The following is a 14,964-nucleotide window of genomic DNA, read 5'->3' on the forward strand; positions in this document are numbered from 1 at the left end:
ATTTTTGATCCGTTTCACTGATCGCTAAAGCGAACAGCGCACTTCCATTAAAACAGCCAATATTGAGCGTAACAACATATTTCATAAGCACGAATCAGATAAAGATAAATATCCGTAAATAATGTCCTAAAACAAATTTTGTTGTTCTTATTAAGACGAAGGTCCGTGTGCATAAGACGGAGATCCGTGTGAATAAGACGGAGGTCCGTGTATATGAGACGGAGGTCCGTGGGTGCAAGACAGAAGTCTGTATGCTTATGACGGAGATCCGTGTGCATATGACGGAGGTCTGTGTGCATTTAACAGATGTCTGTGTACTTAAGACGGAGATCCATGTGCATATGACGAAGGTCTGTGTGCATTTGAGGATTTTAAATAAGTAGATATTTCATTTGTTTATTATTATTTATAAATCAAAGCGCACTATTTACCTGTTGCGCAAAATAATTACAGGACCTACTTTTAATCGTAACTTATGAGGCAGTAGACAATTTGGCGTAAGTAAATTTAAAAATTCTATTGGTAACATCTCTTTATTATCATCTTCGCGTGAATTGACACTTAGATACTCTCTCACATCGCCTTCCGTCCTATTTAAAATGTTATTATTAATTTTCAGTACATCATTGTTTTTTGGCGCTAAAATTACTCTTTCGCAAAGTTTATTGGCATTATTATTTTCAAAGAAATCTCCATAAATTTCCATAATTATATGATTGGTTGATAATAATTTTGTTTAAAGTAAAGTTATATTATTGTCCATTTCAAATTTGTTGTAATATTTTCCATCTCCACTTTTCAATGGCCATTGTTTCAACTCTTTGTCACAATCACTAACTTTCATATTATCTTTTGAAGTCATTATTTGGAATTTACTCCAGGTCCATTAATAAAGAAACACTTCAATTGATTAGCTTTAATAATTGCACTATTTAATACTGCATCAAACATTTCACGTTGTTTATTAGTTAAAGAGCTTATATCGTATAATGAATTATTTTCAATTTCAGTTGTTGCATAAAATTCCTCATAATTACTTTTCTTAACATCCTCACTAAATTTAGGATAATTGAAATCAGTCAGTGTATACTTGTGACTTGTTTAAATAGAATTGATATGTGTCGGAATAAAGGACATTTCCTACGCGTGATATAATAAGGTAACAGAGTAACACACGAAATGAGTACACTCGGATAGAAGAAATGAACTAAACGTGGCTTTATTAAGTAAAAGTGACAGAGCGTCGTAAGAGAAACGTGGCGTGGTACGCGAGATGTTGCTTGCTTGGAGAGCTGGCGAACAGTAAAGCGGCAGCCTTCGCGCGCCGCCGAGCTGAGCGCCAGATCACGTGACTGTGTCGACTCGACGTCCTAGGCGCTAGGAGCAGTCGGTATGGGACGTATGTCGGGTGTTAGCGTCTATATTCAAACACTTCCTCCCGATTACACTCGACATCGTCAAGTCTTCTTCGTGATCCGCTACTTAGCCGTCTTCTGTTGCGCCTCTGCTCGTGGTCATGTTGGTGAAGTTACTCTATAACATAAAAACTATATTAATTACTTAGTAACAATTTGGCCAATCTATTATGGCTATCAGAGGGCAAAGGCTTAGTGAAAATATCTGCTCTTTGCTCCTTTGATTTGATCCATTCTATTTTTATATATTCTAACTGAGCGCATTGTTTGACATAGTCCTCACACACTCCTGGCATATGCCTTCGTTTATTACTTCCATCCATCTTTGTGCAAGCTACTGCTGCTTTGTTGTCGCACCACAAGATGAGTGGAAAGTACATCATATTTGGAATTACTTTCAGTGACAAACACATGCTGATTGATTCCCTACAGGCATCACTCATGGCTACGTATTTGGCTTGGCACGTAGAAAGAGTTACGTAGACTTGTTTGTGCGTTCTCCAGGCTATGGTGTCTCCGTACAGAGTGACTACTTTGCCACTAGTAGTGAGTGGGTTCTTGCAATCCGCAAAGCTTGCGTCTGAGAAAACTTCTATTCCCTTATTCAGGCCGCTGTAAGTTAGCTGCCAATTTGCAGAGTAGCCAATAAACTTGAATATCCTGCTAATCATTTTCCATTCGTTCTCAGTTGGATTCTGCTGATGTCTGCTTAGGACATTGACTGCATAGGCCAAATCCGGCCTTGTACCTGATACCAGATACATCAGAGAGCCTACCACTTCTCTGTATCCACGCTGGTTAACAACTTTCTCGTTCGTCAGTTCGTTCTCTCGTTGCTTCCTTTGCTTTTTAAGTATTTGGTCCGTCACCATGGGAGTTGATTGGCTTATTGCTTGTGCGTATCCAAATTTTGTTTGCATCTTGTTTATAAACTTAATTTAGTCCAGTTTTGTAGTTCTTTCTTTCCTATTCCTGGTTATGGTGATTCCTTGAAACTCTTTAGGCTTACCAAAGAACTTCATGTCAAAATTTTTACTCCGTTCTTTCTGCACTTTTTTTATTTTGGATTCGTTACTGCCTGTCAGCAATATGTCATCAACATACAACAGCATTATTATTCGGCTGTTGTTTTCAGCATACACAAACAAACATAGATTTCTGTTGTTTGCCACAAAGTCTAGTTGCTTAGCAAACTCTGAAAAATGTGCATTTCAATTCATTGGACTTGTTTTCAATCCATACCAGGGAAGCTAACTCGGACCGGGATCCGGAGCGTGCGCAGTGGCCTGCTCCGCTACCACGCTCTCATTGGCGCGCCGCACTCGCGCGCAGTTTGAAAAAGATGGAGGGCGGTGCTTTGCGTCAGCCGTTTTTCGGAAGGAACGGGTTCAAGCCCCGTGAACAGAAATTTTTTTTTTTACACTTTTCCGTTAGTTGATACCCTGATCCATACAAGGATTTGTGAAGCTTCCAGACTTTTGTCTGTCTCTGGTTTTTATATTCTTCGAAACCATCTGGTATCTCTAAGAATATTTCTCTTTTTATTGGACTGTAAAGAAATGCTGCTTTGACATCTAGTTGCCACATTACATAGTCGTGTTTGTTCGCTATGGCTAGAACTGCTCTCACGAGCGAAAGGTGAGATACCGGTGCATATGTTTCTCAAAGATCGTAAAGGTTTGAATCTTTGAATCTTCTTATGACAATTCTTGCCTTGTATTCTGGTTATTTGGTTCCGTTATCTTTACGTTTAAAGATCCATTTCGAGTCCAAGGTGTTAAGCTTCTTTCCATCTTTACATGTTCTACTGACTACTTCATATACCTGGTTTTTCTGCAGTGCTTCCTTTTCCTTGTTTATGGCTTCTTGCCATCTTTCTGCCTCTGGTGATGATACCGCTTCTCTATAAGATTTTGGATCCCTATTAATTAAAATTTACAGTGCATAAAGACTATATGCACTCAGACCTTCTATTTTATCTTGTGCGTTTTCAGAAGGTGCAGTTTCTCTGCTTCGAGTCTGCTTTCGAGTTACTGGTCTGTGTATCACCTTTGGAGGTGGCTTTGCTGCTGACTTTTGATTTTCTTCGCGTGGTCTGCTTGGTTATTGGCTCCATTTTTTCCGGTGGGCTTGGATTTTTCTCCTCGAAATCGAATAATCAAGTCTCTCTGTTTAGAGTGTTATTGTTCAATTTTTTATGCCTTCGGGCTTGTAGACATCTCCGAAGACTTTGCTATCGATAAATTGTACATTTCGACTTTCGTACACTTTACTGTCTTCTGGGTTTAGCAGCAAGTAGCCGGTATCGGTATATCCTCCCAACACTGTTTTATTCGACAGTTTGTTAAACTTAGTTTCCTGTTGTCCTTGGACCTTGGCGAATGCTACACACTCAAATCTCCTGATCTGGTTTATGTATATTTTTGATTTTTAGTTGATGACTAATAGTGAATTCATAAATCCAATCGATTTATGAGGTGTCTGATTGTACAGGTACACTGCGACCTTCACTGCTAGATCCCAGGCATTCGTTGGCAGTCTTGAATCGTACATCAGAGCTCTCATAATTTTCTGAATTGTCTGATTGTAGCGTTCAGCGATGCCGTTCAGTTGCGGAGTATATGAGCAGACTGTTCTTAATTCTGCACCATATTTGTCCAATACTTCTTTGGTCTTCCCGCTGGTGAATTCAGTGCCTTGGTCGCAATCCAAGTAACAGAATTTTTCGTCCTTACCACATATATATCGACATTTTGCTACAAAATCATCAATAAATTCATCAGCATCTGACTTATGATTAACTGGGTAAGCCATTGCAAAACGTGAATAATTATCCACTAACACCACTATAAACATACAGCCATTTGGATGGGTAGCTGGTGTTATGGGTCCCATCGTATCAACACTGACTAGGCACACGCCGTGATCTTTTCCCCGAAATTCTTTAATATCAGGATACAATTCTTTTAACATCTTAACTTTGTTTAGAGACGTATATCCTAATCTAATATGCCATACATTTACGGTGTTAATCACGTGTTTTGACTTGTCGGTTCTGTACTTGTTCTCTCATCGTTAAAAGTTACTCTTTTCTGAATGCTCTTATCATCGTTTTCATGTGAGATCAGTGCGTTTGTGTGTATCATTTGGCTTTTATTCATCTTTAATTTCCGATCAATTATCCAAAACGGATTTCCAAACTTTTCTTCCGAAATTCTCTCTTTCATTTTATTGTCCAGATACACACATAAGCCCTAATCTGTAAATCGTTTGAGTGAAAGCAGATTCTTACTTAAAATTTTCGCGTATATTACTTTATCTAGATCAATTACTTTGCCATTGATCAATTCAAACTTGACTCGACCTTGATTAGTTGAATTTATGCTTGACTTTTCGTTTTTATTGGCGCAGCCTATTACACAATCAACCTTATCATGCAATTACGTTAGAATGAGTTTAGAATTTGTCATATTATCAGTTGCTCCCGAATCTACAATAAACTTCTGTGTCGTATTATTGTATTCGTTCAGACTCACATACATGCATACTGAATCAGTGATCGTGTTACCTTTTCTTGGTGTAGGTGATCGGAAAGCAAACTTTCTAAACAGCGACCCGGACGGTGACTTGCTGAGATGTTCTCTGCCTTGCCTCGGAGACTTGCTTTCTTGTCTCCTCTGCTTTTGCTTCGGTGACAAGATCGTATTCCTCTGAGTCCTTTTTCGTAAAAGTCCTTTCTTGATGTGGCCGAACACGTTGCAGTTGAAACACTTAAGCTCGTTGTGCGAGCAGTCAGCGATTATGTGAGCTTGACTGCCACATCCCTCACATCGTTTACTTGGTCTTTCTCGGCTTACGGGTCGTATTTAGAGAGTTGAGTTGGTTTGGATCTCTATCTTCTACACTCCCTAATAGGAGATAAGGTAGGGAAAGGCGAACGGACCAGGTACAGAGAATAAAGACTATGCTGAGAGCTGATTGGGACTAGATTGTAATTATTAATGTACAAGATGTCTAAGTCTGTTCGACCCGGCGGCCAGGCCGTAACTGATTCACGAAAGTGACAAAACTTCTAAGCTCCCCTCGCGCTCGCCACGTCGTGGTGCTCCGCTAGGTGGCGCGCCGGGCCGCATGTAGTGGTAGGAGGGGACCGCCACACGTATCTCTGTAGAGTGACTCCTTCTGTCCTCCTTAACAAAACCAAGCAAAGCTGAGGCTCCGGTGCTTTTCTAGCATGAGTTATCGATCTGGAAAATAAAGTCTTTTCATTCATTGTATGTGTACCTCCTACCCATACTACGGCTAGCTAGATTTTTAGCCGTAATAATTTCTGGGTTGACTTGCTCTACTGCATTGTAAAATAGACTTTTCTTATCTGTTTTAGTCATTTTGTCTGTTCCTTCTTTGCTTTCGCATTTTCTAAAGATATCTTCGAACCTTAAACAGAAATTAAACGCTGATTCTTTGTCTTTATTAAACTTTAGGTTAAACAGTCGTCTTTGAGCTGTGTGGGCGTTGTTTCTGAATTTGTTTCTTTTCATTTCTTTAATCTTTCCCAGTAATTCTACTGGGTCTTTAATACTCATGGTATACAGGTGATACTTATCATCTATTTTATTCAAAATAATTTCTCGTACAATGTTCTTGTCGTGTTCAAGTTCGTCTTGCTTTACCAAGCTGTGATCGTGCCTTTCAAATATATAAAACAACTTTCGTGATCTTAATTCCGGGAACAAGAAGTCCTCGAAGGGAGCTGTAACATCCAACAATGCTACTGCACTATATTTTTTTTAACTACACTTTTAGCCTGCACTTTCGTGCAATAGCTGGGTGCTTTGAATGTTTGTGAAAAAAGAATGAAAGGAGAATAAAACTTTTAGAAAATGACCCGGGGTTAATCGGATCTAAATTCTAAAAGATAGAGAAAAGGGATAAATGACCTGGTGTTATTCGGTTTACTTATCCAAGCGATAGGTTGTAGGAAGGAATAGAGAAAGTTAGGACAGCTAAAACAAATTTTTACTTACTTTTCTTTCTTCTTGCCGCTGGCTGCTGGTTGATGCTACTGCTAGGCGACGTATAAACTCACACAGAGTTTATATTTCAGGAATTTGGAGATTCAACTAATATAAAACTTTAGTCACAATTTCAAAAAGGTTTACAAAGCTAATTTATTTTATAAAGTACAAAACGTAATGCGTACGAGCGCGAAAATCTTAGTGCGTACAAGCGCGAGAATCTGATTATCGTGTACAAGCGCGTGAATCTACTATCGCGTACAAGCGCGAGAAATCTACCGAGCTGACTTAGAGCCGGGACCGGAGTGTCGAACACTTTCTCGTACCGACTAATGCGCAGAAAAACTTTACTATCGCTATCGTAGTGCATCCGCTGATGCCTCTCGTCGATGCGCGCAGCTCAAGAGGTTTACGATAGGGCTATCTGTCCCTCGCTTTCTCTCTTCAGACCCGCATCTCCGAATTTGCTCTGGACGAGCGTCACGTACGCATTTATATTTTGAAAATTAAAGTTTAAAAATTTTTTTAAATATTGAAAAAATCGCACGACGTGACAGAGCGTATTCTAAGGCTAGCTTAGGTCTGTACGTTTGCGTGATATTAGTTTGTTTTAGTTTCGTATCGTTCATGCTTGTGTTAGACAGATTCATTGGCCTGGATTGATTAAATTTATTTAACTGTATCAGACTATAATAGAATCGTTTACTTACATCCGTATCTTCTGGTAGTCTTATGTTATTGAATTTCGTTCCGAGACGTTCAGCAATTCCACGCGCCAGTCCTTGTACGGTGGCAGATCTTTAGACATGTTCGTGTTTTCGTTGTCATTCCATTCGTATGGACTTAAAACGCGTGGTCCGGGCATGAGAGTGGACGAACCTCTGAAGTCTGCACTTGCTAAGTCTCGGACTCCCGGTGCCAGAAGTATGGACTGATTGGCTCGAGCTGCTCGAAAACTGCGCCCTCGGAAAGAGCTTGAGCGTCTCCTCGAGACCTACATTGCTTTAGGCTTTCTGCCTGCATTCTGATCTTTGAGCTTCTCTCAAAGTTCCTCTACTGATTTTGTCAGGATTCTTATTCCTCCTTTGAACGTCTTGTTTAAATCCTCCAGATTCGTGTTCATTCTGACGTTCTCTCTTGCGATTGAAGTCATCCTATCAACCAGCTTGTCGTTGAGCTCGACTTGGGCCTTAGTGCTTTCTTGCAGCAAACGAATGAAATCGTTGATGTTGCCATTCGTAACAACTTGATGCGTTTGCGTGGGCGTGGACGTAATGGCTCCAGGTCTCTCTGCGCCGCTGCAGTGGTTTATGGGTTCTCTCAACCCTACCATTTGGTCCTTGGCTGCCTTTAGAATCTCCAACATCTTTGCTGACTCTTCCAGCGTGAGAATGTTTTTATCTGTAAAACACATATAATATTAGACTGCGGTTGAGAGGATACCCGTATAAGGCTCCTGGTGCTTTGTGCACAAGCACCGGGCTACCTTGCAGTCGGTCAAGGATCTTTCTAGAAAAACAATTCCCAGCCAACCTAGTCTCTTCTTGCAGAATGTGTGCCGAAGCACTGAGACCCACTGAGCTCGAAACCAGGTTTGGCAGATCTGTGTGAGGGTCTAGGTTTTATTGAGCATGGGACACTGACTAAGTGTCTGTACGTGCGCACGTACCAAGTCAATTACATTTTTTTTCGTGGTAAACCTCTCACAGATCCGCACAGACTCCGTGTCCTTCATTACATTGGATACAAGCCCGTTAAACTTTTCATACATTAATATAGACAATAGACAGATTCACGAGAGTTTGTGCGCACCACGCAGCTCCGAAACACCACTGTTTTAGGCTATGTTTATGTTTACACATGGCCAGACGTACTCTGCTGGGCGTGTGCCTCTGTCCTCTTAAACAAACACTGATGCACGTTTGTAAACGATACGAGAAAAACTAGATAAAGACAACTAGACAACTTTTAGTTTGAAAGATCTAGTCCTCTTTCCCCAGAATCTTTGTGTAGATAGATGCTTACTCCGCGCGTTCGACTCTCTGCAGCTGTTATTCGTTTCGTAAAAGGTAGCGATGCTTAGCAGACACCTCTCTCACTCTTTTACTGTTAGAGTTGCACATAATTAATATGTTCTGGAGACATTCGCGGCGTAGTATAGTATATTGTACTGAATGCTAAAGATAACCTTATTGTAACCTAATATCATGACATATCTTGTCGCAAGCTAAACAGTACTTGTATGTTGATATACCATATTTTTACGTTTTCAATGAAAAAGAAAAAAATGGGCACCAAGAAAAAAGTTTGGAAGCCAATTATAAGTAGAATGTACTTTGTAAATCCGAATGATCGTAAAAGACCTTTTTAAGATTATTATTATAGCATGTAAAAGGGGCTCAATCTTATGAAGAATTAAAAACATTTAAAAATGTTACATACGCCACATTTCATGAAATAGTTGTAGCTAGAAAATTAATAACCACTGATGTAGAATGGAACAAATGCTTGGAAGAAGCAATCAAGGTTGAAATTCTAAAGCTCTGTGTGACCTGTTTGGTTATATATGCGTATTTCATCACCCAGTAAATGTTAAAAATTATTTGAAAAATATAAGGCATATTTTTACAGTCCATTGTTAACTATAGAAATAGGTGAAAATATCTCACTAAGACATATTGTTGGATTATAGGCGCTAGCACCCGACATACGTCCCATACCGACTGCTCTTAGCGCCTATGACGTCAAGTCACGTCGACACAGTCACGTGATCTGCCGCTCAGCTCGGGGGCGCGCGCGGGCTGCCGCTTCACTGTTCGCCAGCTCTCCAAGCAAGCAACATCTCGCGTACCACACCACGTTTCTCTTACCATGCTCTGTCACTTTTACTTAATAAAGCCACGTTTAGTTCGTTTCTTCTATCCGAGTGTACTCATTTCGTATGTTACCCTGTTCCTTTATTATATCACGCGTAGGAAATATTCTTTATTCCGACAGGTTATGAGCCCCGCTCGCAATCACTGCGCGAATCGGTTTCGTGAACAGTGATATAAGAGAATAAAAAAAAGAAGAACTACGATCTACACTCGAGGAAAAAGGTACGTTGCTTCTCAGTGAACGTCTCGTGAAAAAAAAAACGCGAAATATAATCTAAAATCAAGTCAAAACACGGGTTAAAAAAAAAGAAAAGTGAAATGAAAGAAAACGCGAAATAAAGTCTAAAATAAAATCCCGCAAAAAAATGTGTTAAAATCAAATTCACGAAAATCACGAAGAGAAAATGACGTGAATAAGCATCTTGAAAAAATCAAGTTTTCATATAAGCCAAAACGCACCGAAACAAGAAACATCGACTTGACAAAACGCGTTTCCAGGGGTTTCAAACGGGCAATGTCGCGCGCGAAGCTTCTCGGAACGAAGCGCCAGTAAAAAGGAGGTTGCTAAGCAACCGAGCCAACATGACCGCCTCACGTCTCTCTCGCACGTAAGCTACGGAACGAAGGAAGAGAGAGAGAGAAGAGCGAAAAGACGCCGCTGCGAACAACGCGCGATGCAAGGCGCACGTGAAACGCGGCAACGCCATTTTTGAGTCGGACGCGTGCTATACTTTAGTACGTGTGCACAGGAACGGAGGGAGAGTTGTTGTCGATGCGTTCGCACCTAGGAACAAACGGTTTACGAATACGACACAAATTAAATTATATCTGCACACATGTGTGTGTATACGTGCGGTTCGGGAAAACAACATCGACACACGATAAAGCGAGAGCTGAAAAGGGGCCGTTTGCAGATGCGCACGTCATGTGATCACTCTACACGTACGCAGCAACTTCAAATCGCCAACTACCAGTGCAAGTCTACCTATCCCAGGTAGATATCAATTTGATTATTTTGAACAGTGTAAAGTAGGCCTTTTCAGAAGTGTGGAGTGTGAGTGTGTGTGTTTTCTATTTTTTTTTTTATGTTGCGTAGGCAGAGCAAGCTCTGCACAAGTGGCCCTCCGACATCGGATCCCCACAGATACTATCGTTGAACAATACTTCCATGGGGCCAGTTAACTAGCCTTTTTTGGTTTCTTCTTTGAAGTTTGACATGTCCATACATCCTCCATCTATCAAGGTGATTAAGGATTCAGGATCAACTTCGTCTTCTTCATTCTGCATCGCCCTGCCATATTCTTCATTCCGCATCGTCCATCCGTCTGCTTCCTACAGCATCGACCGGCCATCCTCTGGACAGACTCAACCCCGACACCTACGTTCCTCTGCACCGGGTGAGGGAATCTGGGCTTAACTTAGTTACCTACGTTCCTCAGCATTAGTCTGAGGAGCACTTAGAGGTACTGAAGCCTAGCTCCTACGTTCCTCAGCATTAGTCTGAGTAGCACTTAGAGGTACTGGAGCCTAGCTCCTACGTTCCTCAGCATTAGTCTGAGGAGCACTTAGAGGTACTGAAGCCTAGCTCCTACGTTCCTCAGCATTAGTCTGAGGAGCACTTAGAGGTACTGAAGCCTAGCTCCTACGTTCCTCAGCATTAGTCTGAGGAGCACTTAGAGGTACTGAAGCCTAGCTCCTACGTTCCTCAGCATTAGTCTGAGGAGCACTTAGAGGTACTGAAGCCTAGCTCCTACTTTCCTCTGCATTGGGCAGGGAAGTAAGAGCTCGACTCTGTGACCTACGTTCCTCTGCATCAATCCGAGGAGCCTACCTAGTGGCCTTCGTCTATCAACAGTTTTACTCAACTGTTTCGCCTTGTCCTTCCCTTCTTCTTGTCTCTTTGTCATTTTTAACCTTCTTAAGAATAGTCCTTACGTAGTTGTTTACTGCGCACCAGCTATCCTTCAACGCTAGCATAGCTGTCATCAATGACTTAGAAGTCACTCTAGTCTGAAGGTAACGCTCGAGTTCTTCTTATTTCATTTCGTATCGCGAACACTTACAGAAGACATGCTCCGTATATTTGTTTGCTTCCAAACATACTGGGCAATTTAGATTATTCTCTATCTTGAAGTGGTATAGGTAGGCTCGAAAGCACCCATGTCCGCTCAAAAACTGCGTAAGGTAATTCACTTCCCCGTGTCGTCTATTGGACCAGCCAACAATACGTGGTATGAGGCTGTGCTTTCATCGCCCCTTTCCACTGAAGTCCCATTGTCTTTGCCACTCAGCTAGGGTTTGTACCTTTGCAGATTTCTAAAATTCCTTTTGAGTATTTTTACTACGCCGGCTTTCTTCGTATATATTCTTGCATGCTGTTGCTTGAAGGTCAATACGCGACATATTTAAAATAACGAACACTGTATCTTCTGATACTGTTTGGTAGGCAGAAGCGACCCGCAATGCACTTCTGCTATAAACAGTTGACAGCTTTCGTGCATAGGACTTCACTAACATAGCGTCAGCCCATATTGGGGCACCGTTTAACATAATTAATGTAGTTACACTGGCTAGGAGTAACCGTCGACCCTGCGTTGGCCCACCTACATTTGGCATTAGTCGCAATAGTGCAGGTCCGACTTTTGCTGCCTTATTTCTCACCCTCTCGAGATGCTGCTTAAATGTTAGTCTGGCGTCCATTGTGATTCCCAGGTACTTAATGGTCGGCTGAGAGTCTATTTCGTGTCCGTCCACTGTCAGGGTTATTGTCTCTATTTTCTTCCTACTAAATATGAGGATAGCCTTCGTTTTATGGCTAGCAGTCTGAAGTCCAGTCTGCTTTAGCCAATCGTGGATTATACTGCCATGTTAACGATTTCCATCCCCTCTTCCTTTTGCTTTGCTACTACCACTACTGCAATGTCATCTGCAAACCCTACAACTGCTGCCCCTTTGGGTAGCTCTAGCCTAAGTACTTTATCGTACATGATGTTCGACAATAATGGGCCAAGCACTGACCCTTGTGGGACCCCTCCGGTTACTTCATAGGTTTTCGTGAAGCTCTGTGTTGTATAAAAGGGTTATGTATTTCATGTGGTCAGACATAATCCTTTTTATATATGCGGGTACTTCTTCTTTTTGTCGTGCCTCGTGTATCTTGCCCTAGCTGGCTGAGTTATACGCATTTTTAACATCTAGTGTAATAATAGCACAGTACTTCTTGGATCCTCCTTCCCATCTTTTTCCTTCTGTTGCAGTTTTAGCGGTGTTGACTACTAAGCTTACATCGTTTAGAGTGAAGCGTTTTTTTCTAAAGCCGTATTGATATTCCGCTAGATTGCCTGGTTTTTCAATGACTTGGTCCATTCTTATGCCAATTATGCTCTCTAAAATCTGTATAAGGCAGCTTCTCCAGGTGGCGTAACTCCTTTTGGTAATAGCACTAGGCGTTGCTTGTTCCAGTTTTCATGAAAGGTCCCTTCTTCAAAACATGAATTGTACAAGTCCACAAAGACATCGTGGCGTGCCTGTATAGCTTGTTTCCATGCAATTTTGGGTATGCTATCCAGGCTTGGAGCCTTGTTGTTCCCAATTCTTTTGCATGCAGCCAGTAATTCCTCTGTGGTGATTGCTTAAATAATTTCGTCATTTGCCTCCGCTTTAGGGATAGCTGTTACTTCCAGTTAAAGGGGAAAGAGTGTGGTCACACTGCGGTCCAGCAATTTCGGGCTCTTAGGAGGGGGGCTATAACCTCCCTTTATCATCTTTATTACGACTTGGTACGGTCGCCCCCGGGAATCCAGCTCAACCTTGCTCTGTAACTCTTTACGGCACTGTCGTTTATTTTCTCGGATTTTTTTCTTAAGTATCCGTTTAGCATCCTTCATTTCTTCATTTAGGGCGTCTACTATTTCTCTATCACGACCAGTCTTGTAGTATTTCTTTCGAGCCCGCTGTTCCCATCTTCTGGTTTGATGACGCTTTTTGCGGGCTGCATCAATTTCTTTATCCCACCAGTATACTGGCGGTCATCTATTGTTGGGAGCCTTCCTTGGCATCGTTGCGTCGCAGGTTCGGGTAATATTTCCTATCACCTGCTCGACCTTATCATTCGCAAATCCAAACAGCTGTATTTCTTCTAGAGCCAGCAGGAATCTCTTCTTATCATAATCCTTTGTTTTTCAACAGACTCTTTTTGTCGTTGCCCTCCCGTTGAATCTCTGCTTTGATATTCTTATCTCCATTATTATCGCTTAGTGGTCACTATTTGTGTAATGATTGCTCACCGTCCGCGATTTACTAGGCTAACCAGGCAGCTGCTGACAAATGTGAGGTCTATGATGCCAGGTCCACTCTACTGCCCAGGCGTTAAAATTTTTAGCTATCAGTGTCGGTTTTCTTTCTACAGCATCCTGTACTAGCCTTTTAACAATCGCAGAATTGTTCTATCGACGTGTTAGGAGAAGCATAGCAGCTGTAAATGTGTACGCCTGCGACCTCAGCGCGTACAAATCCTTTATTACGTCTCGTCATTTTTTCCTGGAAAGCGGCGTCTTCGCATCCCCTTGTCGCCGCTTTACTAGTACTGTCTATATCCCACGATGGTTTGTCTAGGTCTCTGTATTGTTCACAGACGATGGCTATGTCGATTTATGTCTCACTATATTCAACTGCACTATTTTCATTTTCTTCGTCTGTCAGCGGCTTCTACTGCAGCTCGGTAAACAGAGCATGCATAATTACCAGCTACGTGGTCACTCTTTGCAAAGTACACAGTTGGATTAGTTCTTACACTCCTTTGCTTTGTGCCCATCTTTTCCACATTTAGAGCAAAGCTTACTTCCGGATCCTACAGTTTACTTATCCTATTCTTATATTCTGTAGCTTAGTAATCTTAGCAACTGCTTTTTGGAAGTCCGAGGTTTTGACTTCTCTTGTGCGTTTATGCTCTATCAGAAGATGTCCTGCAACTGTTCCGCATATTTATTTACGCTATTCCTCAGTGTGTTAAGTGACGAAACCGCTTTCATTTTTGACAAAATGTCTGCATAGCTCTTTCCTTCTGCAGCCTTAATGATTAAAGTATCCGGTCTGGGAGGTCTTGCCCGCGTCGGTCCATACTTGCTGGTCTTATTCTGGCTTGTAACGCCAGGGACACTTTCATCCTCTTTGCTTGCCTTTTTCTCCTTTACTTTGACTTTCTTGTCACGACTTCCTACCACGCTGCCTTTTTAGGTTGACTATCCGCTTCTTTACTCCCTCCATTTCTATCCTGTGGAGTAATTGGGGCTTCCTTTGTTGTACCCGCCTTCCGTGCGCATTCCTTTGCGTTATGCAAACAGCTCTCTTATCCCTGTCTGCATCAACCTCCATTTCCATATTACTTGCGTCTCTACATGCAGCAGGGGTCAGGTGTCAAACCTCTGCGGCTTCTAAGTGAGTTTAGACCCCACGGGGCCAGCGTCGGTTACCGGTGCTTTCACCCGATCGGAATCGACGGCGGGACTGGACACTGTGGCTTGATCCGCTTAGGGTAGTAATGTTATTAACTCACTATCTATGTTTGATTTATCTTCGAGGTTTCTTCCTCTAGCCTGTTTGGTCCGCGGAGCATATTTTATTTCTGCTCTACACTTTGGCCGGTTGAGGAGACCT

General features: G+C 41.8%; 1 protein-coding gene across 7 annotated transcripts in view; it reads left to right on the forward strand.

Moving 5' to 3' along the window:
- The window catches only part of LOC100119221 (multiple ankyrin repeats single KH domain), a 490,846-nt gene that overhangs the window by 285,485 nt on the left and 190,397 nt on the right, over nucleotides 1–14,964 (forward strand). The window lies entirely within an intron of this gene.

This window comes from Nasonia vitripennis, assembly GCF_009193385.2.
Source record: "Nasonia vitripennis strain AsymCx chromosome 4 unlocalized genomic scaffold, Nvit_psr_1.1 chr4_random0010, whole genome shotgun sequence".
NCBI lineage: Eukaryota > Metazoa > Arthropoda > Insecta > Hymenoptera > Pteromalidae > Nasonia > Nasonia vitripennis.